Genomic DNA, 25056 nt, shown 5'->3' on the forward strand with positions numbered 1-25056 from the left:
GCTGGGTGACCGGGAGGACAGTGATGGATTGTAACCTCGACAGAGCAGGCGGGGGACGTGTGGTGGTGCTCTTTAGACATTGCCAAGGAAGTTGGATTTTATTCTAGGTGCCAAAGGAAACTACTGAGGAATTTTAAGAATGGTGAGACAGTTTGACTCACCCTATTGAATGCACTCAGGACAACTATACAGCAAGGTGTTCAGTTAGGAGGTGGTAGCAATAATTCTGGCTTCCCTGATTGCTTAGCTAGTAAAGAATCTGCCTGTGATGCGGGAGATCCTGGTTCAATTCCTGGGTCAGGAAGATCCCCTGGAGGAGGGCATGGTAACCCACTCCAGTATTCTTGCCTGGAGAATCCCCATGGACAGAGGAGCCTGGTGGGCTACAGTCCACGGGATTACAAAGAGTCGGACATGACTGAGTGACTAAGCACACAGCAGTAATTCTGGCAAAATAAGATGGTGGCTTGGACCAAGACATGGAGCAGGAAAGTTTGGGAAGAATTAGAGTCTATTTTGGAAGGCAGCTGTGCTCACCGCTATAGCACCCATGCTGCACCTGGGATGTATCTTGGAGTGAAAACTGGCAGGGCTTGCAGATAGACTGGCTGAGAGTGGGGAAACTGCAGAAGGACAGAGGAATCAAGGACGACTCCTAAACATTATGACCTGAGTAACCAGGAGCTTGTGAAACCAAGAGCTGGAGCCCATACTGGATTCAGGGGATCTAGAGGCTAGAGGAGAGTGAAAAAGTTGGCTTAAAGCTCAACATTCAGAAAACTAACATCATGGCATCTGGTCCCATTACTTCCTGGGAAATAGATGGGGAAACAGTGGAAACAGTGTCAGACTTTATTTTTCTGGGCTCCAAAATCACTGCAGATGGTGAGTGCAGCCATGAAATTAAAAGACGCTTACTCCTTGGAAGGAAAATTATGACCAACCTAGATAGCATATTGAAAAACAGAGACATTACTTTGTCAACAAAGGTCTGTCTAGTCAAGGCTATGGTTTTTCCAGTAGTCATGTATGGATGGGAGAGTTGGACTATAAAGAAAGCTGAGTGCCAAAGAATTGATGCTTTTGAACTGTGGTGTTGGAGAAGTCTCTTGAGAGACCCTTGGACTGCAAGGAGATCCAACCAGTCCATCCGAAAGATCAGTCCTGGGTGTTCATTGGAAGGACTGATGTTGAAGCTGAAACTCCAGTACTTTGGCCACCTCATGTGAAGAGTTGACTCATTTGAAAAGACCCGGATGCTGGGAAAGATTGAAGGCAGGAGGAGAAGGGGATGACAGAGGATGAGATGGTTGGATGGCATCACCAACTCAATGGATGTGGTTTTGGGTGGACTCCAGGAGTTGGTGATGGACAGGGAGGCCTGGCGTGTTGCAGTTCATGGGGTCACAAAGAGTCGGACACGACTGAGTGACTGAACTGAACTGAACTGAACTGAGAGGCTAGAGAGGGCTTCCCTGGTGGCTGAGATGGTAAAGAATCTGCCTGCAATGCAGGAGAGCCAGGTTCGATCCCTGGGTTGAGAAGATCCCCTGGAGGAGGGCATGGCAACCCACGCCAGTATTCTTGCCTGGAGAATTCCATGGATGAGAAGCCTGACAGGCTACAGTCCCTGGGGTTGCAAAGAGTTGGACATGACTGAGCAACTAACACACAGGCACACACAAAGGAGAGAGAGTTTAAAGGAGGGAAGAACAGAAATTGGTACTTTGTAGATATGTTAAGCTTGAGTACTTACCAGACATTCAAGAGAGATTTCATAATGATTTTAGTTTGTGTTTTCCTGATGGCTAATAATGTTCAGTGCTTTTTCATGTGTTCATTACCCATTCATATATTTTCTTTTAAAATGTTCCTGCTTAAGATTTTTGCCTACTTTAATTGGATTATTTATTTTTGCTAATATTTGATAACTGTTTTTGCTTTTTTTGATCATAAGAGAAGAATTTTAGTCTTTTTGAAAAGTCTTTGTCTAGTTTTGGTGTCAGGGTAATGCTCACCTGTAATTTGGTTATAGATTTTCATAATGTATCCTTTGATGAATAGAAGGTTTTAGTTTTCATGATGTCCATTATATCTTTCTTCAAAAAATTATAGTTAGTGCTTTCTGGTTTCAAATAGATCTTTGCCTGTCTTAATGTAGAAATTTTAGGGAGAGTGGCACTCTTGCAGGAAGTTCCATGCCTTTCCCCTTACCTTGCCCTGTGTATCTTGTCTGGCTATAGTTCTGAGTTATACTCTATCCTAATAAAGTTATAATCTAGTTAGTAAAATGTGCATTCTGTGAGCCACTCTAACAAATTAATCAAACCCAACAAGATGGTCATTGGAACCTCAGATCCACAGCTGGGTGGTCAAAAGCACAGGTGGCGATCTGTACTTTCAGTTGGCATATAAAGTGGAGTGGGGTGCATATATATGGAATCTAGAAAAATGGTACAGGTGAACTTATTTGCAAAGCAGAAATAGAGACATAGATACAGAGAACAAGCTTATGGATACCAAGGAAGGAAGAGGGGATGGAATAGATTGGGAGATTGGGATCGACATATATATAGTACTGTGTATAAAATAGATAACTAATGAGAACCACTGCTATAGCACCAGGAACCTAAATGTGAAAGAAATCCAAGGAAGAGGATGTGTATGTGTGTGTGTGTGTGGTTGATTCACTTAACTATACAGTAGAAAGTGACACAGCAGTGTAAAGCAACTACACTCCAATTAAGAAAAATAAAACGGGGTGAGGGACTGTCTTATAGGACTGAGCCCTTAACTTGTGGGATCTGATATTGTCTTCAGGTAAGGAGCTTCGGAATTGAATTGAACTGGTGTCCAATAATTGATTGTGTGGGAGACCACCCCCACACATTGGAAACTGGGTCCAGAAACTTTTTACTGTCTATTGAGATTTTACTTATGGGCTGACATTTGATCTATCTTGGAGAATGACTCATGTCCATTTGAAAAGCATGTGTATTCTGCTTTTGTTGAGTAGGTCTGTGTATGTCTGTTTGATCTAGTTGGTTTATTGTATTGGGTAATCTCTCTCTTTCCTTACTTCTTTTCCGTCTGGTGGTTCTATTCATCATTGTGAGTGGTGTACTGAAGTCTCCAACTATTAGTATAGAACTGTCTATTTTCACCTTCAATTCTGTTGGTTTTTGCTTTATGTATTTTGATGACCTGTCATTAAGTGCGTGAAAGTAAAAGTGCTAGTCACTCAGTTGTGTCTGACTCTTTGTGACCTGATGGACTGTAGCCCACTGGGCTCCTCTGTGAAATTCTCCAGGCAAGAATACTGGAGTGCCTTGCTTCCAGAATGGCAAGGAAGGTTGCCATTCTCTTTTCCAGGGGCTCTTTCTGACCCAGGAATTGAACCCAGGTCTTCCACATTGAAAATGGATTCTTTACTGTCCAAGTTTCTAATTATTCTATCTTCTTACTGTATTGAGCCTTTTATTATATATACTGTCTTGTCTCTTGTAGCCTTTTGTAGTTGTTGTTTTAAAGTCTGTTTCTCCCATATTAGAATAGCTACACCTGTTCTCTTTTGGTTACTATTTGCATGAAATCTCTTTTCCCATGTTCAATCTGTTCGTGTTTTTGGATCTTAAGTGGGTTTCCTGTAGCCAGCATATAGTTGCATTGTTTTCATACATTCTGCCAATCTTTGTCTCTTGAATGGAGAATAGTAACTTTCCAAGTTTCTGCTGTGTGCAGGCACTGTTCTTGGCCTTGTCAGTAAAGCTAAAACTAAGACTTGTGACTAATTCCCTAAATCTGTGACTTCAGGAATTTATGTGTTCTTGGAGGTATACAATCATTAAAAAATAATCACACAATTAATTTCTTCCAATTGTATAAATCCTACAAAGGACAACATATAGGGGAGTGAGATACAGAATGACTTGTGTGAGATTAAATTCAGGCTTCAAGCCCTAATTAATTATTTAAATCTGGAACTGACTAAAAATAATAGTGTAAATGTTCCTCTCTCTCCATGACTTTATTTGATGGGCAAGTTACATATAATTTTTTGACAGATCACTATTTCTTTTAATGAATAAAATACATCAATAAGCCATTTAAACGTTCAGAAATAGACCACAGAGGATATGCCTATAGTGATAACTTTTCTTAGAAACAAATAACATTAACCTATTTAATACTTGGTTTCATCACAAGAACAGGCACATTCTATTTTCCTTACTGCTGGATTATAGATATTAAAAATGGAAGAAAACAGTATTGGCTACAAAAGTCAGCCCTCACCACCTCCCCACGACTTAAGAAAATGTCTAAATCTCCAGGAGCCTGCCTGACCTCCTCGTTCTGGTCCACCACTTTAGAGTGATTGCATCAGCTCGCCCATTGTGCTGGGCAGAGGTAAGAAGTCCTAATGTAGCCGACAGGAGGTAGCTGGTAGGGTAGATGATTTCCCAAAGCTGTGTGATTGTCTCAAGTGCCTCTATGGGCTAGCCAGCCATGACTGGCCTGATTACTTCCTTTCTCCACATTTTTGATTTTGAGTTCTCTTAGCTAAAAGTTAGCTTAATTTTTAAAACTCTCTGAAATCTGATTATTTAAATACATTTCATTGGATTCAATATCGACAACCTCATTATATGCTGTTCTAAATCCATTAATAAATTAACCATAATTCAAGTCACTTCTGTGTATTGGAGTTTTTGCCAGAGGTGCTGTAATTAGAAGAACACCACCAATTGCTTGTTATTTAATCTAGCGATTTATAAGGATTTTTTTTTAAGTGCTTATAATAGGAAACCAAGTGGCATTCGTTGGGAGTGTTGTTTCTCCATTCATTTCTGGACTCTAATAATTAAACACAGCTTCCTGAAAGAGCTGGTAATGAGCAGCAATGTGATGATAATATAAGCTATTAATTGACTCATCAACTCATAGGACATAAACTGTTCAGTTAACATATTTTAGGAGTTGGAAAAAAATTCTCTTTGGAGAATAAGACTAGAAGGTGGGCATACTCGTAAGTAACAAAGTTTAATTTTCTCTTTCAACGTGACCTTTATGAATAGTTTTAAGCTCCCCAAATCTAGAATTCAAAAATGGATTTCAATAAGCATGGCATGTACGGGAAGCCAGTGATGTGACAGGGCAGGGAGATTTTGTCAGGCCATGCGATTTTATCACAAAAGCCCATGGCTTGCAAAGAAGGGCAGGTTTCCACGTTTCTGTTTTGGTCAGCTCTTTGCTTTGTTGATTGCTTCACTGTAGTGCTGTTGTCAGGATTTTGTCAATAGTCACATAGATCTCATGACTGGCATTTTGCCTTTTTAAAACCATCCCCTTTGCTGTCATAGAGAATTGGAGCCTTGAAGCCTGGTGGGACTGGCTGGGGGCTTTTTATTATCATTTATGAATTCATCAGAAAGGAATATTGACTTCTAATTAAAACTGGAAAATTACTCCTGGAATAAATTGCTAAAGGTCAGTCTCTTTGCAGAGAACTTGCTGTGTGTCTTTTTGTGCCACATTTTTTCACTTTTATAAATAAGGCAGCTTTCAACCGATTTGTAAGAATAGGTAAAGATAACAAATTGTGATATTAGGTCTTACTTTTAGTACTGAATTTCAAGTAAAGTTTTCTTATGCTTTTTCTGTTCTTGGTATGTTTCTCTGCTGAGGGTGGGGAAATTTGCTGTGTAATTAAAACAATTAGAATATCCCATTTTTGTTTTTTCTTAAGGAAAGTAGTATGTGTATCTTTGGTCTAAAAGAATTAAAATGGCAAAACTAGAACCTGACTTCCTAACAAAAAAGAAAGTCTTTCCCCCAATTATAGGAAGTTCTAGGAAAATCATTTGTCTATTTTGGATTAGGAAATCAAAGTGAATCAAAATACTGTAATAATCAAAAGAAATAATCAAAAGAAACAGCCTCACTTGAGATTTTGGCAGTGAATAGATATTTAAATATTTAACAACTCTTTTTATCTTTACCTGTTCACAAGTTATAAACAGGGAGTTGGAATGAAATGAAAAAAAAGCTGCCTATTGGCTTTGAAATTAAAGTAGGTATTATGCCCAGGTTTTGAATAACTTCTCTTTGGTCTGTCAGAAGGCTCTGCTCTCAGTCTTGCTGGGGTTAAATTAATCGTGTGTGTAAGGATGTGGTCATCATGTCATGTCTTTGCCATATATTCACTTATATTTTTAGATTCTTGAGCAGGTTTTGAAATTTATCTACCCTGAAAAAATATCTTGGAGGTGATTTCTATAATCTTGTTGTTATTAAATTTGATTAGTAGATTTAAAAAATTGCAATCTTTCTACTTTAAGCACTTAGAGCAGAGGTTATCAACTGGGGGTGTTTCTGGCAAATGTCTGGAGATATTTTGGTGTCATTAACAGGGGTCGTGGTGTTACTGACATCTAGTAGGTAGAGGCCAGGGCTGATACCCAATATCTTTCGATGTTGACAAGACAGCCTTTAACAACAACAAAAAATCTGGCCCAAAATAATAGTGTAGTAGTCGAGAAATTCTAAGTTAGAGAAATATGATCAAATATTATTCAATGATAAGAGTGCCTCAACAGTAAAACTTCACATTGGGAAATAATTAAAAAAACAACAAAACATCTTTTTCATCCATCTGGGTAGCAAAAATCAGAGGAAATAATAACACTAAGTTCTGGTAAAGATGGTAGGAAGCAAGTACACTCATACATTGCTGATAGGAGTAATATGGCAAAATCTACTAAAAATGAAAGTATCACTTCTACTTTACTCAGCATTCCCTCATTTGAAAATATCAGTATACAAAGATCCAGCCTTTTTGTTCGGCTTAAACAATTATGGGGGAAAAAGCCTGAATATTAACAAATGGGGGAATAATTTGTGGGACATCTATAATATAGAGTATAATAACTTCTTAAAGTATAACATTTTAGATCTATGTCTAAACTTGGAGGGTATCCATGATGTCTTACTAGGTGAGAAAAATCAGTTTCATAATAATGTGTGTATTGTGAGCTCATTTTTGTAAAGCAACTAGCAAATTTCTTCTGTTGTTGTTGTTGTTTGGTCTCTAAGTCTGACTCTGTTTTAGACCCCATGGACTTAGCCCGCCAGGCTCCTCTATCCATGGGATTTCCCAGGCAAGAATACGAGCGGATTGCCATTTCCTGCTCCGGGGGATCTTCCCAACCCAGGGATCGAACCCACACCTGCATTGGCCGGTGGATTCTTCACCGCTGAGCCACCAGGGAAGCCCACATACTATTAACAGCTGTTTAACTTGGTAATATCATTGGAAGAGATAAAAACGATGATGGCTGGAGCTTAATTATTAACTTTTACTTTATTTGCTTTTCCATTTCCAACTTGAATCTTAATTTCAAAATTACTTTTGTAATTTGCAAGCAATTTGACAGAGAAAACCTTAAGGAAAGTGTATCAGTCTTCTGTGGCCGTTTTATATTCAATATTCCTTGTCTTGTTAACCTCATGGAAATTTACACCTCGGTTAGTATAATCACTAGAAAGATATTGGGCTTTGTTTGTGTTTTTACATGATAGATGAATAATGCTAAATTTTAAGATATTATAAAGTAAATATATGTAAATGCTTCCTTTTTTGTCTTCATGGCAAGTATCTTATTCTACCATTTATCATAGGATATAGATTTCATATAATAAAAATTTCCTTCATTAAGAAAATCTGAAAACAATATCATATAATGATAGCAGATAGTGAGGACGAGAATTGGGAGCAGCTTTGCAGGCCCATGGGCCAGCCATGCAGAGCCGTCCAGGGACCTGTTGAGGAAAGGGCATTGTTGTTTTCCAATGTCAACCTCAAAGGTTAGGAACCCATTCTGAATCTTTTATTATCTCTATGTTATGGGGAGTTATAAGCGTCTCAATAACACAGAAGTTGTTGGAGGTGTGACTTGATTTTGTTACAGTTTGAGAATAATAATGCAGTTACTTCCTTTTCTTGAAAATGACATGTGAATATTTTGGTGCATGAATTATGGTTAAAATATTACATTGCCTACCATCTAGAAAGGGAAATAACAGTGAGAAAATGTGTCTGTACCTTCTTCAGAATTTAGATATAATGGATTCGAAGTCACAACAGAAAAGTATTCACTGAACTCCATGACTCTATCCCCAACTTCTCCCACAAATTCTGCCAGCGTCACGGAGTCGGTATTGTGTTTTTGATCCTATTATGATCTGTTTGTATGTATTAACTGTGTTGATTTTCATGACAATCTGAAGAACCATATGTTATTTCAATCCTTATTTTATATATAGGAAAACATACACAGAGAAATACTCTAGAGGCTGTGTGTCTTTGGGCAAGTTACCTAATTTCTCTGTGTATGTTTTCCTATATATAAAATAAGGATTGAGCCATAATCCTTATTGGCTCAATAAGCCAGAATTCTGGCCAAGGAAGAATGACTCCAGGGTCATTGAAAACGTAATAGAAATTCAAGACTATGGAAATGGAAGAATTTTATTATTTTCTTCTGAACAAGATAAGAAGAAAAACCTATCACATCCTAATTCAACATATTCTTAGTTTTAATAATCAGTAACTTGGTAAAGAAGACTCTTATGGACTAATGTAAGAATTGATATTGCCTATTATGGACTTGCTAAAGAAGATCCTATGGATTAACGTAAGAATTGATATTGCCTATTATGGACATTGGGTTTCCCTGGTGGCTCAGATGGTAAAGAACCCACCTGCAATACGGGAGATCTGGTTTCGATCCCTGGGTTGGGAAGATCCCCTGGAAGAGAGCACGGCAACCCACTCCAGTATTCTTGCCCGGAGAGTCCCCATGGACAGAAGAGCCTGGCGAGCTACAGTCCATGGGGTCTCAAAGAGTCGAACATGACTGAGTGACTAAGCATAGCACATTATGGACACTAGCATTTGATATTTAGCTGGGAGTTGTTCATAATTTTTTAAAATTGTGTTTATTTTGGTGCAGTAAGTAAATAGCGTAATGTCTTCAACTTCTCCTCTTCTTTAGACTGAATATGTATATATTCCTGTGATTGCCTTGGAGTCAGTTTGTAGGCAACACAATCTCCTATAAATAAAAAATATTGAAAATTTAAACCATTTGAACCATAATCCAGCTTTTCTGGCCTGGTGATCTTGTGTCTATGATTATAATGTATGCAGTTCTATTACCTCTTAAAATCTCATGTATATGTTCAATTGCATTGTGACACCAATACATCACAGAATGTAGGTTATTAGATGAATAAAAATAAATAGTTTGAGAGTGCTTTCTCACATTTGAGGTTTAATTCTCTCTCTGCTGGGAGTGTTATATTGAGAAGGACATATTTTGCAATCTTTCCGCCTTTGCAGTTACAGTTCTCAATTTCTGTCTCCCCCTTTCCTTTATTATTTCCCTGTTTTTATAAAATTCTTCAGCCATAAAGCCTACCACTAGATGACTGGCTTTGGGGGGTCCACTTTGCATCTAAGTTTTCTTGTCACTAGTGAGCATTTTTCCCCTTCTCAATTTATTGCACAGATTTTTCACACAGCACATAAACCACACATCCTAAAGTGAAAACACTGGTACAGAGTCCATATTTGGGTGGCTGAGTGCATCCCCTCCTTTTTTTTTGCCCTGAGGAACAGAAAATTCAAAACACGAAAAACCGTTACAACTTATCCACTGCTTTTGATGAACAAACACTTGTAATGACAAGGTGAAAAAATATCTAAGTGTGAAGATCTTTGAGCTAGAAGATTTCTGACAGTTGAGGTTATCTGAGATGGGAATAAGTGAGGGGGAGGTGTGGGGTCTCCTTGCTGGAGATGGCTGTGACAGGGCAGATGGCTCTAGGGTCAGACTCCCCCAAGGATAATTCTTCACGATGGTGCCTAGCATGATGGGGAGTGGGCAACATAGTATCTGCCAGTCCTTCTTAGTGCTTTCCCAGAAATATAATCAAACAATGTAATCAGCCTGAGGAAGAATTGACAGGAAGGTATTAATATACCATAGCATTCTGCCTAAAGAAGAGTGATATCTTTGGGAACAATTAATCCTATTGAACCAGTGAACTTCTCTCTCTCTCTTTTTTTTTTATCGTAACCATCTTTTACCTACGAGGTGTAGAGGGTGAACAAAGTTGAATAAGACATGACTGGCACCTGTTCTCCGGAGGGACGTGATCATTTGATGATGTATATAAGTGTTCTTGGAACTAAGTCTAGAAAAAATCAGATTGAGGTAAGAATTATTATGAAGTGTACAAGTTATGTGAAATAGAAAGAAAAAGAGGGGAGATTGGTTACAGTCAGGGATGAAACATCTAGGAAGAGCTCAACTAGGAGGTGGTATGTGAACAGGGTCCTTTAAAATGTGCAGGACTTGGGCAGGAAGGAAGAGAGGGATTGTGGGAGGAGGGTACAGTCTGAGTGAAAGCAGGAGGATGTAAGTCGTGCAAAGTGACTACTTTGAGATGGTTGAAATAGGAAAAATCAAAGAGCTTTCAGTGAGAGAGAAATTTGGGATTCAATCATGGAAGACCTGGTGCATGTTAGTCACTTGGTGGAGGGGAAGGAAACATAGTTGCATAATGTCTTGTCTAGCACTCAATAGATGCTCTATGTATGTTTCTGAGTAAATACCCAGTTCTCTCTAACCTAAAGAGTTAATTTCAATCTGACTGTGTGCTCAAGTGTGTTTTGGCAATATTCACTCCTACCCATTGTCAATATGAAGTTCCACCATTAATCCAGTTTTAAGCAGAGTGTGTTCTGATTTTTAAATCTTATGCAGAGGGGAACATTACTTTGTGACACAGCATTATGCCCAGAGTTGTAAATATGGAGTAGGTGGCCCTTGACTTAAATAGGATTAATATAACCCCTCATTTGTTTGGCCAATTGGAAGGAGATTAAACACGTCTGTATCCAGGAGCAATACCCCCAAATACTATAACTCTGGCATTAAAAAAAAAAAAAAAAAAAAAAAAAAAACCTGATGAGAAATGCCTTGGCTACTCCATCTTTTTCACCCTCTCCATCTTGGACGTTGGATTGAAGGGGAGGCAGCGTGTGAATAAGGTGAAACAAATCACGTCAGCGTGATGGATAGAGGTTGGGCTTGGCACACCCCAGGTGATTTTGTTGGGAGGAAGAGTCATCAATTTGGTCCCCCAAAAGGGTGTGTGGTAGTCATAAATATTTCACAGAATGTGGGGGTGGCATCTGCTTTTTTGTTTACTGAGAACAATGCCTGCTAGAATGTTCCTCCTCCAGACAGTTGTTCCTAGACCTGAGCTATCAAAAACTTACTTACCTACATTGGGAACTGTTGCTATTTCTTTTGTTTTCCTTTGAGTTTTCATTTTGATTTTTGATAACTGCATATTCTCCAGAGGCAGCTATTTTTTGTCATGCATTTTGTGGGAAACAAGAGAAAATACACATTCTTGGTTACTGGTTTGAAGTGGCAGTTTCTAAAGGGCAGAATCATTTTTCATGTACTGGTATTTTGTGATTCAGAGAAGAGAAACAGAGTTTTTATAGCATCACAATCAAGAGAGAGATCAAAGTGCACTTTGGAATTTTAGTTGGACCTGTTACTGCTTGTACATTGTCATAATAATTCATATTTTTAAAAGTACTTTTATATGTATAATCTTATATGATTATCACAAAAGCTGCACAAAAGGGTAGGAATTAAATTTTTTTTTTCCAGAAAGGAGCAAAGCAAGCCTCAGATGGGTTAAGATACTCACCTGAATTGATACAGTTAGTTTAGTAGTGGAGCTAAGATTAGAACAATGATCATTCTTGCACAGTTTCTTGCATGTGCGTGTGTGCTCAGTCATGTCAGACTCTTTGGGACCCCATGAACTGTAGCCCACCAGGCTCCTCTGTCCATGGGATTCTCGAGGCAAGAAGGCTGGAGCTGGTTGCCAGTTTCCTTCTCCAGGGGATCTTCCTAATCCGGTGATTGAACCACGAGCCTCCTGTTTCTCCTGCGTTGGCAGGTAGATTCATTACCACTGAGCCACCTGGGAAGCCCTCTATAGTTCCTTAAATATGAGCAAAAAGAGTCTTTCAAATGTTGCATCTTTTTGCCTGTTAGTTTTGTTATGTATGGAGCATTCAAAAGTCAGTGCAGTTAAGATCATGGTTGGCAATGAAGTGTATTTGTGTTATTTTGCCCTCTTTGCAGTTAGGAGAAATTGGGGTAGGGGCAGAGGAAGTGAGTGATTTGTTTGTGGTCATAGAGCAAGCTGTGGGAAAGACCGTCAAGGCTCTGTGATTTTTCAGGCTCAGTTTAATCAGGTCCCCCTGCAGTTGAAGCCTCTTCCTTTTAATCCAAGTAATGAAACTGCAGAGATGATAGTGCGCTTGTAATCATCAGTCAGGGATGTCGGTTAACTGCGCCATCCTCTCCCACCATCACTGTTACATGCTGGAAATGCAGCTACCCGGCTTAGCCAAGGGCTTCCTCCTTTGTTAAAATTACTGTAACTCTGAGTTATTGCGAGGCCAGGCTGCACCCAGTGCTGTTTCCAGTAGAAATGAATTGTTATCCAGTGTCTGTTTGAAAGCAACAGAAATGTTTTTGTTAAAAAAAAAAGTTCCGAATAAACACTGGAAATGATTTTGAAATATAACTTAATGAGGTTTCTGTGGTAGCTGAATGTTCAAATAGGCACAAACCTGAGGTTATTTCAACTTTATTTTTGGCCCCTCTCTGGGGGATTTACAATGGAAAGCAGCTTATATTATTTTGTAATAGGATCCTGCTTTCAGTTTTTTTCTTTATTTTTACAAATATTTGAATTAAGTGCTATTTCCCCAATTTTCTAGGACCAATTTTTTTTTTTTCAGTAAAAGATTTGAGAGGGCATAATATTGAAGAGTGGTGGCTTAGTTGCTAAGTTGTGCCCGCCTCTTGCGACCCCATGGACTGTAGTCTGCCAGGCTCCTCTGTCCATGGGATTCTCCAGGCAAGAATACTGGAGTGGGTTGCCATCTCCTTCTCCAGGGGATCTTCCTGACCCAGGGATTGAATCCTGGTCTCCTGCATTGCAGGCAGACTCTTTACCAACTGAGCTACAAGGGAAGCCCAATACTGAAGAGAGGTAATGTAAAAAATTATTCACAAGGATATATTTCAGTGTGCTTCTGTCTTTGCAGTGATAGGCACGTATCTGTCCCCACTTGCACTTTGAGGTGTTGAACTCAGTTTGTTCCTGCTGCTGGTGGAGCTGGCCTGAAGGGAGCTGGACTGGGGTTTGTCTCCAGGACCTTGCTTGTGGAAGAATGCAAGTCATGCTGGTGTCTATTTTTGGTTGGATTGTTTTTGTGTCTGGGATTAATGCGAATGAGCGACTTCACTTTCACTTTTCATTTACATGCATTGGAGAAGGAAATGGCAACCCACTCCAGTGTTCTTGCCTGGAGAATCCCAGGGACGGGGGAGCCTGGTGGGCTGCCATCTCTGGGGTCACACAGAGTCGGACTGTGAAGTCCAACTTAGCAGCAGCAGCAAAGTCATAAATGGGACTTTGGGGACATAGAAACAGTGCTGAGCAGGGAAGCTTATTCTTGAGGACAGCAAGGAAAAATAAGTGTGAACTTGGTTGGATGGATTATTCATCCCTGCCCTCCATTATGAACATAAACCAGTGTATAGGGCCAAGATACAGATGCCCTGAGAGGCACTCAAGTCAAACTGTCCTGGGAAGTGCCAGCTTGGTCTTCCCAACCATGTTGGGCCACTCTGACAACATATTCTGATTAGAGTGAGCCTCACCCTGCTATCCCCAGTCAGATCCTGGGACCTGAACATTCTCAAGATTTTCTTCCATTCTCTGGAATTCCTGTGAGTTTTCAGTTTAAGGCATATTTTGGCTTCCTAAATACATTTTAGGGAGTGATCAGACTTGTTTTTCTGTGATGCATGCATACAGTGGTTTCTCATTTGGCTCCAATGATTTAGGTCATGAGAAATAGAATTAGATGAATTTTTCACCTTGAAATGAGATTATTGGGTCTGATAGACAACTCCATATTCATTCATCTATTTATTCAGTCAGTCACTCAACAAATATTTGTTGAGTGTTGACTGCATGACCAGTAGTGACCTAGGCATTGGAATACAACTGTGAATAATAATACAACAGCAATAGTGAGGTTGAGCGTTTATGGTGCTCACCGTGTGCCTGGGATGGTTATAATAGCTTTTTACATATGCATTTACAACAAATTGGTGGACTTCCCTGGTGGCTCAGATGGTAAAGCGTCTACAATGTGGGAAACCCGGGTTCAATCCCTGCTTCGGGAAGATCCCCTGGAGAAGGAAATGGCACCCCACTCCAGCATTCTTGCCTGGAAAATCCCATGGATGGAAGAGCCTGGTAGGCTACAGTCCATGGGGTCACAAAGAGTCCGACACGACTGAGCGACTTTCTTTCTTTTTCTTTCTTTACAACAAAATGAGGTTATTTCCTATATTATTTCCATTTCACAAATGAGAAAATTCAGGTTCAAGAAAAATGCCTAATAAAAATAACTTGAAAAAAAGTGAAAGCGTTAGTCACTCTTTTGTATCTGACACTTTGCAACCCTATGGATTGCAGCCCACCAGGCTCCTCTGTCCATGGGATTCTCCAGGCAAGAATACTGAAGTGGGTAGCCATTCCCTTCTCCAGGGGATCTTCCCAACCCAGGGATCAAACCTGCATCTCTTTTGTCTCCTACATTGGCAGGTGGACTCTTTACCACCTGAGCCACCAGGGAAGCCCCAATATAAGTAACTTGCCCAAGGCCAAATCCAGTCTCTCTTCAGAGCCCAATCTCAACACCACAGAATCTTACCCCTTAGGAGAATGTAAGCTGAAGGGCAGTGGGTCATGTTCTATTAGACTGAACAAATAGATGCATGCACTAATTTCAAGAGAGTTGCTTATTCAGAGAATGAGGACAACATGAGCTAGTGTATTCAGAGAAGAGCTCTTTGAGGAATTGACAGGGGAGCTGAGACCTGAGTGACTAGAAGCCAACCCTATAAAGTCCTGGGAGGCACTGCACACCCATTGGGGGAGTGGGGAAGCAACCAGAGTGAGATCCGAACACACTTGGTACGAACACACTTGACATATTGTAAACACAGAAGGAAGGCCACAGTTACCAGACTGTGGAGCAGATGAGATTGTATAAGACAAGTTAAGAAAAGTGGGCAGAGGCCAGATTATGCAATTAGAGAGTTTGGATTTTATTCTCAGTGCAGTAAGGAATTTTAAGCACATGCAAGAAAACACCTGGTTTATATTTTGCAAAGATTCTTCTGACTGCTCTACGGAGAAGAGGTAGCAGGTGGCCCAGGACAGAAGTAGAGACATTAGACAGAGGACTAATGTTCTAGCCCAAGAAGAGATGACGGTGGCTTGCTTAGTCTCGTAACAGTGGAAGGGGAGAGGGGTGGTCTTCCAGATATGGAGGGATATAAAATGCTGGCTGCTTATTAATCCACTTTTGGGCAGGGGCTTTCCACTTTCATTACTCACTGTATTTGTGATGCCATCCTACTTTCAGAGTTTTTTTCTTATATTTATTTTTGCAAAAACTACTTGAATTAAATGCTGTTTCCTCTGTTTCACATGGCCCAGGGTCAAATGTGTTTTTTTATGAACCTGAGAGTCCCTTGGACTGCAAGGAGATCCAAACAGTCCATTCTAAAGGAGATCAGTCCTGGTTGTTCATTGGAAGGACTGATGCTAAAGCTGAAACTCCAATACTTTGGCCACCTCATGCGAAGAGTTGACTCATTGGAAAAGACTCTGATGCTGGGAGGGATTGTGGGCAGGAGGAGAAGGGGACGACAGAGGATGAGATGGCTGGATGGCATCACTGACTCGATGGACATGAGTCTGAGTGAACTCCGGGAGTTGGTGATGGACAGGGAGGTCTGGCGTGCTGCGATTCATGGGGTCGCAAAGAGTCGGACATGACTGAGCGACTGAACTGAACTGAACTGAACTGAAAGAGAAGTTAATTGAATATTCAATTCAAAACATTATAATAAAAGTGTGTATCCTGTCCTCAGGTAGTGAATAGTCTAATGAAGGAAATAAAACATAAATACAAAATAAAATGCAGGGCATAGGGCAAGAAATGAGTGTGTTAGAAGTATAGACAAAACAAAAGGAGAGTTCAGAGGAGGGAGGCTGCTTTCTATAGTTACTCTTTTCCTTTAGTCCCTACTATGGCATTGGGAGCATATTAAGATGTATTTGTGTGTTGTTTTAGAAATTATCTGAATTTGTATGGAGTTACTGAAACACCCTTGAGATGTACAGCTTTATCTCTTTGTATTCTCCTTTCCTTCTATGCTGGGTAAAGTTTTGAGCTCAGTTCAGTAACAGGATTGATCTCTTGAAATGCAAAATGTACACAAAAGAGTATAGTGGTTAAGAAGGCAAAACGAAGAAATCAAAGAAAGTAGCGTTTAACTTGGGTTTTGAAAGAAGGTGTGTTTAAACAGGATGGAATAGTCAACTAATGCCCCAGTAAGGCTGTGTAATAAAACACCTCACACATCATGCATTTACTCTCACCCATGTGTCTCTGGGTTGGCTGGGGGTTGGTCTAGTCTTGGTCTGGCAATAACTTGGGTAGTGAACCTGTGCCACTGTTAATTCATGTGGCACTGACTCCACAATCAGAACTCCTGGAATGGAATACCTCATTTTGGCTGCACGAGTCAGCAATTGGTTTGGGGACAGGCACATAAAACAGTTGAGCTAATAAGAGCCAATAAGACTCAATTCTGTTTTTTTTTTTTTCTGAGATAAAGAGAAAGGTAATCTTTTCCCCCCAGTTTCTCCCAAAGTTATGAAGGTAGAGAGCAGCCATAGCCATCATATGTGCATGCTAAGTCGCTTCAGTTGTGTCTGACTCTTTGCAGTCCTCTGGATTGTAATCCGCCAGTCTTCTCTGTCTATGGGATTCTCCAGGCAAGAACACTGGAGTGGGTTGCTCTGCCCTCCTCTGAGGGATCTTCCCAACCAAGGGATCGAACCCATGTCTCCTATGTCCCCTCCATTGGCAGGTGGGTTCTTTACCACTACTGCCACCTGGGAAGCCGAGCCATCATAAGATCTGTGTGATAATGAAGCCATATACAAAGGAAGGCAGAGGTGAATAAAGAAACAAAGACAGATGGTCCCAGTGTCAATGGGGTGGCTGCTCCATCAAGCTATTCTGAAGACAGAATTACCTGTTGCTTCTAGTCTACAGATAAGAACAGTTGAGTGGAACATCTGTCGCATACTCAAATCGTTTGGGAATGTATTTTATTTTTTGTACTTGCTGATAACATCTCTCATGAGTTCTTTAGCCATTTCATGTGTCTGTCCATAATTATAAAACTTCTTAGATGGGAGATTTCCCTACAGGAAGACGTAATTTCCTTTTTGCCCTCTCCTCACCTGGTGCCATAGAGAGCGCATGGAGGCTGACAACTAATTGGTTGCTGACAGCTCTTCATGAAGGCTACTCACCCCAAGATGTGACTCATTTCCCTCATTAACTTTACAGTTTGCATTCGAGTTAGCCAAGAAAAAGGATCTTCTACCTACTGCTAGCACTTGTCTCCTCTGTACATTTTTTCCTTCTAAAATTAGGCAACTTTACTCAAGAAGACACAGTTCCATGCCCAATAAACATAAACTGTTGTTATTGATAGTATTCTGTGATTAATTTCTATCCAGCTTTAAAGTTTAAAAATTTTTACTTCTTCAGTGGTTTCCAACCCTAAAAATCATAGAAAAATTCTAAATAAGTTTTAAATGCTTTCTTCTTCAAAGACATCTCTTATCATCCCATTTTTATATATGTGTATGTGCATACAGAACTACATACACAATTATTTCTTGTAGATCAAAGTTAAAGATCATATAGCCTTTGTTCAAAAAAATAGCAGAAGTTTAACATTCTTAACAGAGAAATAAGTTTGGAATGCATATAGTTGAAAGCATATAGTGAAATGAAATCACCCATGATCTTATTATTATCTTTGAGAATTATACCTGATACTTTCATCATTAACTAAGCACATCATTTTGTTCTCCACAACAAATGTTTGAAGTCTGAAGAGCAAGTATTATTTTTACTGCTTTTTATGGATGAAGAAACTGACACAGAGAGGAATTTGCCTGAGGTTCCATGTAAATGACCAGGTGAGGATGATTCCAGCTTACTCTCCCTGTCCCCCGACACCTTTGATTCTTACCTTGTTTGGCATCTTGTTCACAGTGCTTTTGTAGTATGGTTGGCTAAGGTTTCTATTCTAACAGCTCCACAAAATCAAAACCGATTGGGAGTATACCAGGATTGGGATTGATTAGAATTTTGAGAGGAAGAGAGGGTTCATGACTTAGACAAACTCTGATGAGCCAAGCAGTATGTGCGGTAGCCATCATTTCTGTGTGCACAGCGACCTTGTGCAGTAGATGTCATTCTTCCCATTTATAAACAAGTGAAGAAACTGCAGTGCAATATTGTAAAAACATCTATTCAAGACTAATAGCAGAGCTGAGGTTTGAACCTGGGATTTTGTAATTCTCAGGACTGTCCACTTCCTTTTGCACAATTCTGTTTCCCATACTTATAAGAGAATCAGTTAACTCCTGTTCTCAGCATTGCCACAATATTCAAAGGGATCATGAGAGATAATGGAAAAAGATGAGGTGATAGAAAAAAATTCTGATCCTCCTCCGCAGAGAAACAAAAACTACTTCCAGGGAAACTGTTTTCACTGCTTTTTAACCTGCATGTTATTAAAAAAGTATAAGGGACAAAGGAAATGAAACCTGATATTCCTTTGAAATCTACATATTCAGTGCATTGCCTTTTGAGTAGAATGTGATTAATCTAGACTCTTATTTTGAGAAATTATTCAACATCTGTTAGTCAACATCTGGGAATAACCAACAGTAGTAGATAAAGGACAGAAAGAAAATGTGACTGTATCAGGCAGGTTCCTGTTAATAACATGGATGGTTCTGGAAGCAAGCCTATGGCAGTTGTTCAGATGCAAATGCCCCAGTTCATCATGTCTCTTTTAGAGTCGAGACTCAAGAACAGTGGCTTAAGAAGCAACTGGAATCTCTAAAGTTCATGGTGTGACTGTGAGCACGTCATTTCTGGCCCCTTTAGGCCTGTTTTCACCTCTGAAAATACACCTAATTGTCTTCACAAAGGTTTTGGGAAAAGATTCATTAAGGAAATTACCACTCATTTAGCAAATTGCTGCTCAAGTTCACTAAACGTCTCCCTGGTGGGCTTAATGAGCAGGAGGCCCTGCTCAAGGTGGATGAATCACCTTTGTTTCCCTGGGGAAGAGCTGTGCTTTTTTTTTCCTCCACCCCACTCCATGTCTAGTGGTGCCTAGGACTAACAGTTTGGTTTCCTTAGGAAGAACATGACCTATTTACCCCATCTTTTAAAAAGAACTTTGCTTCTTTAAAGTGGTCTGGTTTGTTCTGAGAATTTCCTTCCTATTCATTCTAGACTTGTGAACATGAGGGGTGTTTAGAAAACGACCCATGTAGAACAGCATGAAGACGGGCCCCCTTGATGTTTCCATAATGACGAGTGATTATTCACTCTGTAATTTTCGGATATGATTAGTCAGGATGAACATTATTTTGTGCTGAATTGATGTATAAAGGCACATAAGAGTAGCATGCCAGACAGTTCACCGATCTTACCCACTGTTAAGTATTTCATAACCCACTTGTTTCTCAAGTCATCAATGAGCACAGGAACAAAATGCCAAAAACAGCCTGACTTGTTCAGCAATCAGGCGGGTAGTTGAAGATGCTTGGTCAAAATCCTCAGTGAATATTTGACTGTATGAACAAAATGATGAAGTAGACACTGTTATTATTGGAGCTGATGGGTGGAAAGACTGGAACATTAGAAATTTGTCTTTTTCTTTTCTCTTGTTGCTGATAACTTCAGGCTTCAACCATCCTCCATTCTACATTCTCCTCTTGAAAGAGAAAACACGGGAATTATTCTGATTGACTAAGAACTTTGGCTGATAGAATATTGTTCATTTCTTCTATTTCTGGCCCTGCGTGTCTTTCACATAATGGTCTCTGAAATCAAGGCCTGGGCTGGCAAACGCTTTGAGCAGAGACTCTTCTGGTGGAGGCTCAGTGTGATGAAAAATTCTCGCCTTCATCTTTTTGTTGATTTGGAGGCCCTCCTGTTGCTGGATGGAGGCTCTCACTGGGGCTACAAAAGCATACCTCAGGTGGCTTTGCAAACCAAAAGCCAGCTTTGTAGGTATGTTTTCTCTAATTCTATCATTTCTTAATATTTCTCTAAGCATATTCCAAACTCATGTATGAGGAAATATAGGAGTCCATTTATTCATGCATCCAACCGACATTTTATTGAGATTTTCTGTACGACATTATCTATAGAACACAATCTATACAGTAGTACCTCCAAGTAGTAGAGAAACCATAATGAGGAGAAAGAAAAAAAGATGGTTCTTGAAGCTCAAATCCTTTACATCAGTGAAAAGCAGAGTTAAAGAAAGATGAAGCTTGTGTGTGTGTTTGTGTGTGTGTGTGTGTGTGTGTGTTGGGGATGTCAGGAGGGACAGAGACCAAAGGCCTATAAAAACACTGACCAGGGGACTTCCCTGGTGGTCCAGTGATTAAGAAATTGCCTTCCAAACACAAGAAATGTAAGTTGGATCCCTAGTTGAAAAACTAAGATCCCACATGCCCCAGGGTCAACTAAGCCCAGTACCGCAACTAGAGAAAGCCTGCACAGCACGGTGAAGACCTAGTGCAGTCAAAAGAAAAAAGAAACACTGACCAGTTCATCTCTCTATTGAATAAAGATTTATTCTAAGTACTGGGGAAATAATGGTAATGAGGTTTCTGCCTTCACTATGTTTTCATTTGAGTTGATGGAATAGTTTGGAAGATTCTGTTCAGAAAATGTGAGTTCTTTTAAAGATCTAACAGTATTTGGTAAGTAGTGGAGGGCAGGCCACGTCTTGGAGGTCTTGGGGGCTCAGGAAACAGGTAGAAGGAAATAAATGACCCTTTGTTGCATCTGTACTGTGAGCCAGTGCCCTGTCAGGAACCTTCATTGCCGCCGTCTCACTCAGGGTTTCTGCAGTCATACACTATAGGTCAGGTCTCTATGTTTTAATGACAAGGCGGCCTCAGAGAGATAATTTAGCTTCTTCAAATGAGGAAAGAAAAGAAGAGAACCTACCCACATCCAAAAAGGCTGCAGTAATTAAGTAGTGCTTCTTTTGGCTAAACATTAGAGCTTTTATAATCCTAAACAGCCTGGCTGCACCCAGACCAATTAATTCCTGCTTTCTGGAAGTGGAGCCCTAGCATCGGTATTTTTTTAAATCTACCAAGGTGAATCCAGTGTGCAGCTCCTGTTGAGAACAACTGTTTTAGATGATATTTAAGGTACATTTCATGTATATTTTGTTCTTCAAGACAAAGACTGTTAGGGCAGGAAAGAACCCTAAAATCACCCAATCCAATTGGTTAACTCTACAAAGAAAGACACTAGGGGTGAGAGAAGTCAGGTGACTGACAATATTCTTATGGCTAATCAGGGCTAGAGCTGGGTGTCTTCCTGTCACTTTGTCTGGTTGGCTCCTCCAGAAACACTTGAACACAGGATGAATGCTTGCTCTTGGAGCTTTGTGTGTGTGTGTGTGTGTGTGTGTGTTAGTCACTCAGTCATGTCTGACTCTGCGACCCCACGAACTGTAGCCCGCCAGGCTTCTCTGTCCATGGAATTCTCCAGGCAAGAATACTGGAGCGGATTGCCATTCCCTTCCCCAGCTTTACTACAAATTTCCTTGAATTTTCTTTTTTCCCTTATATTAGCCATACCACAAAGCATGAAGGATCTTACTTCCCCCACCAGGGATCAAACCTGTGTCCCTTGTGCTGGAAGCACAGATTCCTAACCACTAGACCACCGGGGGAGTCCCAAAGATTTTCTTGAATTTTCTTTTTTTAATAGTGGAAGCCATTTCTATACATACTACTGTACATTAATATTTTAGTATCTGTTTTGATGGGCTTTATTTAAGGGTGTGATCTTTTTTTTTTCTTTTCTAAAGAATATCCTGAAGGCGAGGCTAGAAAATAGAAAAGTAATTTAAATTTTATCAAGTTTTTGCATAACTGGTGTATCTCTGCTGTCTCAGAAAAGGACTGGGGAATCAGAGGTCAACTTGAAGAACCTCATTTATATGATAATTACCAGTAAGCAGTGGCCAGCGATTCATGATACAAATCATTTGTTCCTCTGGGACTTGTATGTTTACTGGGCAGGAAGTATGTGATTATGTCGTACTAATTAGTTTCTCGGTGACAGAAAGAATGTAGCACAATTGAGACTAAGTTTGTTAATTGTGTGCTGTTTAGTTTCTTTATTTACTTGTTATGGCAGAGTTTTTAATTTAATTTTTAATCCACAGTAAGTCTCTGGGTGAATACACACCTGGATGACTAGATACTAACTTCATATTATCACTTTCATAGTTTATAAGATGCTTTAATATGCTAATCTTATGTAATCCTAGCACCAGTCCTCTGAGGCACATATTATCATTGTCATAAAACTCCCTTTCCAGATGAACAAGCTGAAGGCAGAGAAGTTAGAGTAAGACTTGGTGATCCTACAACTAGAAATGGATCATATTACTCAGAATCCACATCTCCTGTAATTAATACTTATAAGGAATGATAATGAACCTCTAGAAATGATCATTGTTTAGCTGACTTTTTCTAATTTTCTCAACTACTAAGAAAAAGACTATGAAGAAAGGAGATAATAAGAAATTGTTATCTAAGGGATGGGGAATAAAATTACTGGTGGGAGTATAAATTTGAAGAGGTGATATTTTCACAACTAGGGGAGAGAGCTTCAGTGGACAAAAGCTGAATTTAAAAACAGTGGAATGCTATATGCTATTTGTAGTTCAGCCAAAAAAACAGGAGAGGTCTGAGAAAAGGGAGAAGGTAAGAGCAGCAAAACAGAAACTGACAAAGGCCAATAACAGCAAATACGGAAGGACAGAAGAAAGTGGAAGATAATGAGCAAATATAGTGCAAGAGAAATCTGTCATTAAACCAAGGCATGATGGGAAATTAAAATTAGAGGAATAATAATCACTTTATTTTTTAGTGATTTTTAAAAAAATGTTTAAGTCAAGAAATACTCATTTAAAAGGTAGGCAGAAAGTCATTATTATCTGAAATGGAACAGAAAGAATGGATAGGAGCCATTTCTATTTACAGCACGGTGTTCACTGCATTTGTCACTAAGGCAAATGATTCCTGAATATGTGTGATGGAGCCTTTCTGACAAATAACACAGAGAGTTTTATTGCCTGAAGTATGAGAGAAATGCTAGCTAGCATGGAAACCAGAGGCCCTCAGATATGGGTGACGCGGAAAGAATATTATCTCTGAGAAGGCAGATTTTGCTACGCTTATAAAAAGCCTTGGGCAAAATGTAGATTTTACAAGAACCCAAGTCTATCATTGTAGAGGTAAAGCACCCCACAATCTGATAGACAGAATGGTGCTGCCATAGAAGAGTAAAATTCATGAACACAAAGGGCATCACTTGATTTAATGCCTTTTAAAATCCCCCATGATTTCCTGAGGAAATGTTTCCATATTTCCATAAATTCACAGTCAAAAAAGAATTTGGGGCCAAGGGTATGCTATATATTGTTCCCAGTTAAGTCTCCATTAAATAAGCTTTGATCATGTTCTGCTCTCAAGCGGCCCATCAGGAGAACATCAGAAATAACTAGTGTAGTAGTCAGGGTTTTCCAGAGAAACAGAACCGATAGGATGCGTGTGTATGTATATGGAGAGATCTGTTTTAAGGAACTGGCTTAGGTGATTATGAAGACCATCAAGTCCAAAATCTGCTGGATGAGCTGGCAGGTTTGAGACACAAAGTAATGTTACAGACAAAGTTTGAAGGCCATCTACTGGCAAAATTCCCTCTTCTTCAGAGGAATTCAGTCATTTGTTCTATACATTCCTTCAGTTGGTTGGATGAGGCCCAACCATATTGGAAGGGCAATATGTTTTACTAAAAGTCCACAGACTTAAATGTAAATTTCATCCACAAACCCCATTCCAGAACCATTGAGAATAATGTTTTACCAAACAGCTGGGCTATGTATTGCAGCCACATTGACACATGAAATTAACCATCACAGCTAGCCTGGTGAGATTTTATATTCATCGACTTTTACACTATATGAATTCTCTTATTCAAACTCTTCAAGGGGGGTGTGTGTGTGTGTGTGTGTGTGTGTGTGTATTATCACCTCATCTCCAAAGGAAAGGGAAACATCATTGGCTGACTGGAGAAATCACACTAGAATTCAATTCTTTATTGGTGTGGATGGGAAATCCAAGAATAAATGTATAAAGCTGGACATAACTTGTGACAACAGATTCTAATAGCTTTAGATGACGGTATCTGTGAAAACTACTATATGAATATGTAAGCACAGAGATGAAGGTTTCTATTTTAAAGGAACAATCTTTGGATATGCTTAATAATGGAGAGATATAAAATTTACAAGATGTTCCAAAGAATAGGACTTGAGTCTTCAAAAGGAAAAGACACTACTACATTTGGTTTAGGGAATAACAATAATAATAATGGCTAACATTATAACAAGTCCTTTAAATGCAAGTTTTTTATGGAATCTTCAAAAGCAGTCATCTGAGTCTCCAAATGAGGAGACTAAAGCACAGAATGGCTAAGTAATCTGCCCAAAGTCAAGAAGCCAGCAGATGCTAGGATGTCCTTGTGCAAAGAGGGACTTTGACAGTCATGTGGGTTGCTCTCCAACCCAGTGTCCAGTTCTTCTTGACAACAGTGTTGGCAAAGGGCCATCCTGCTTCCACCTATCATCTCCAGACACAGATTACTGCCTGTTT

The sequence above is a fragment of the Bison bison genome, unplaced genomic scaffold, assembly GCF_000754665.1.
Source record: "Bison bison bison isolate TAMUID 2011002044 unplaced genomic scaffold, Bison_UMD1.0 scf7180017864529, whole genome shotgun sequence".
In the NCBI taxonomy this organism is placed as follows: domain Eukaryota; kingdom Metazoa; phylum Chordata; class Mammalia; order Artiodactyla; family Bovidae; genus Bison; species Bison bison.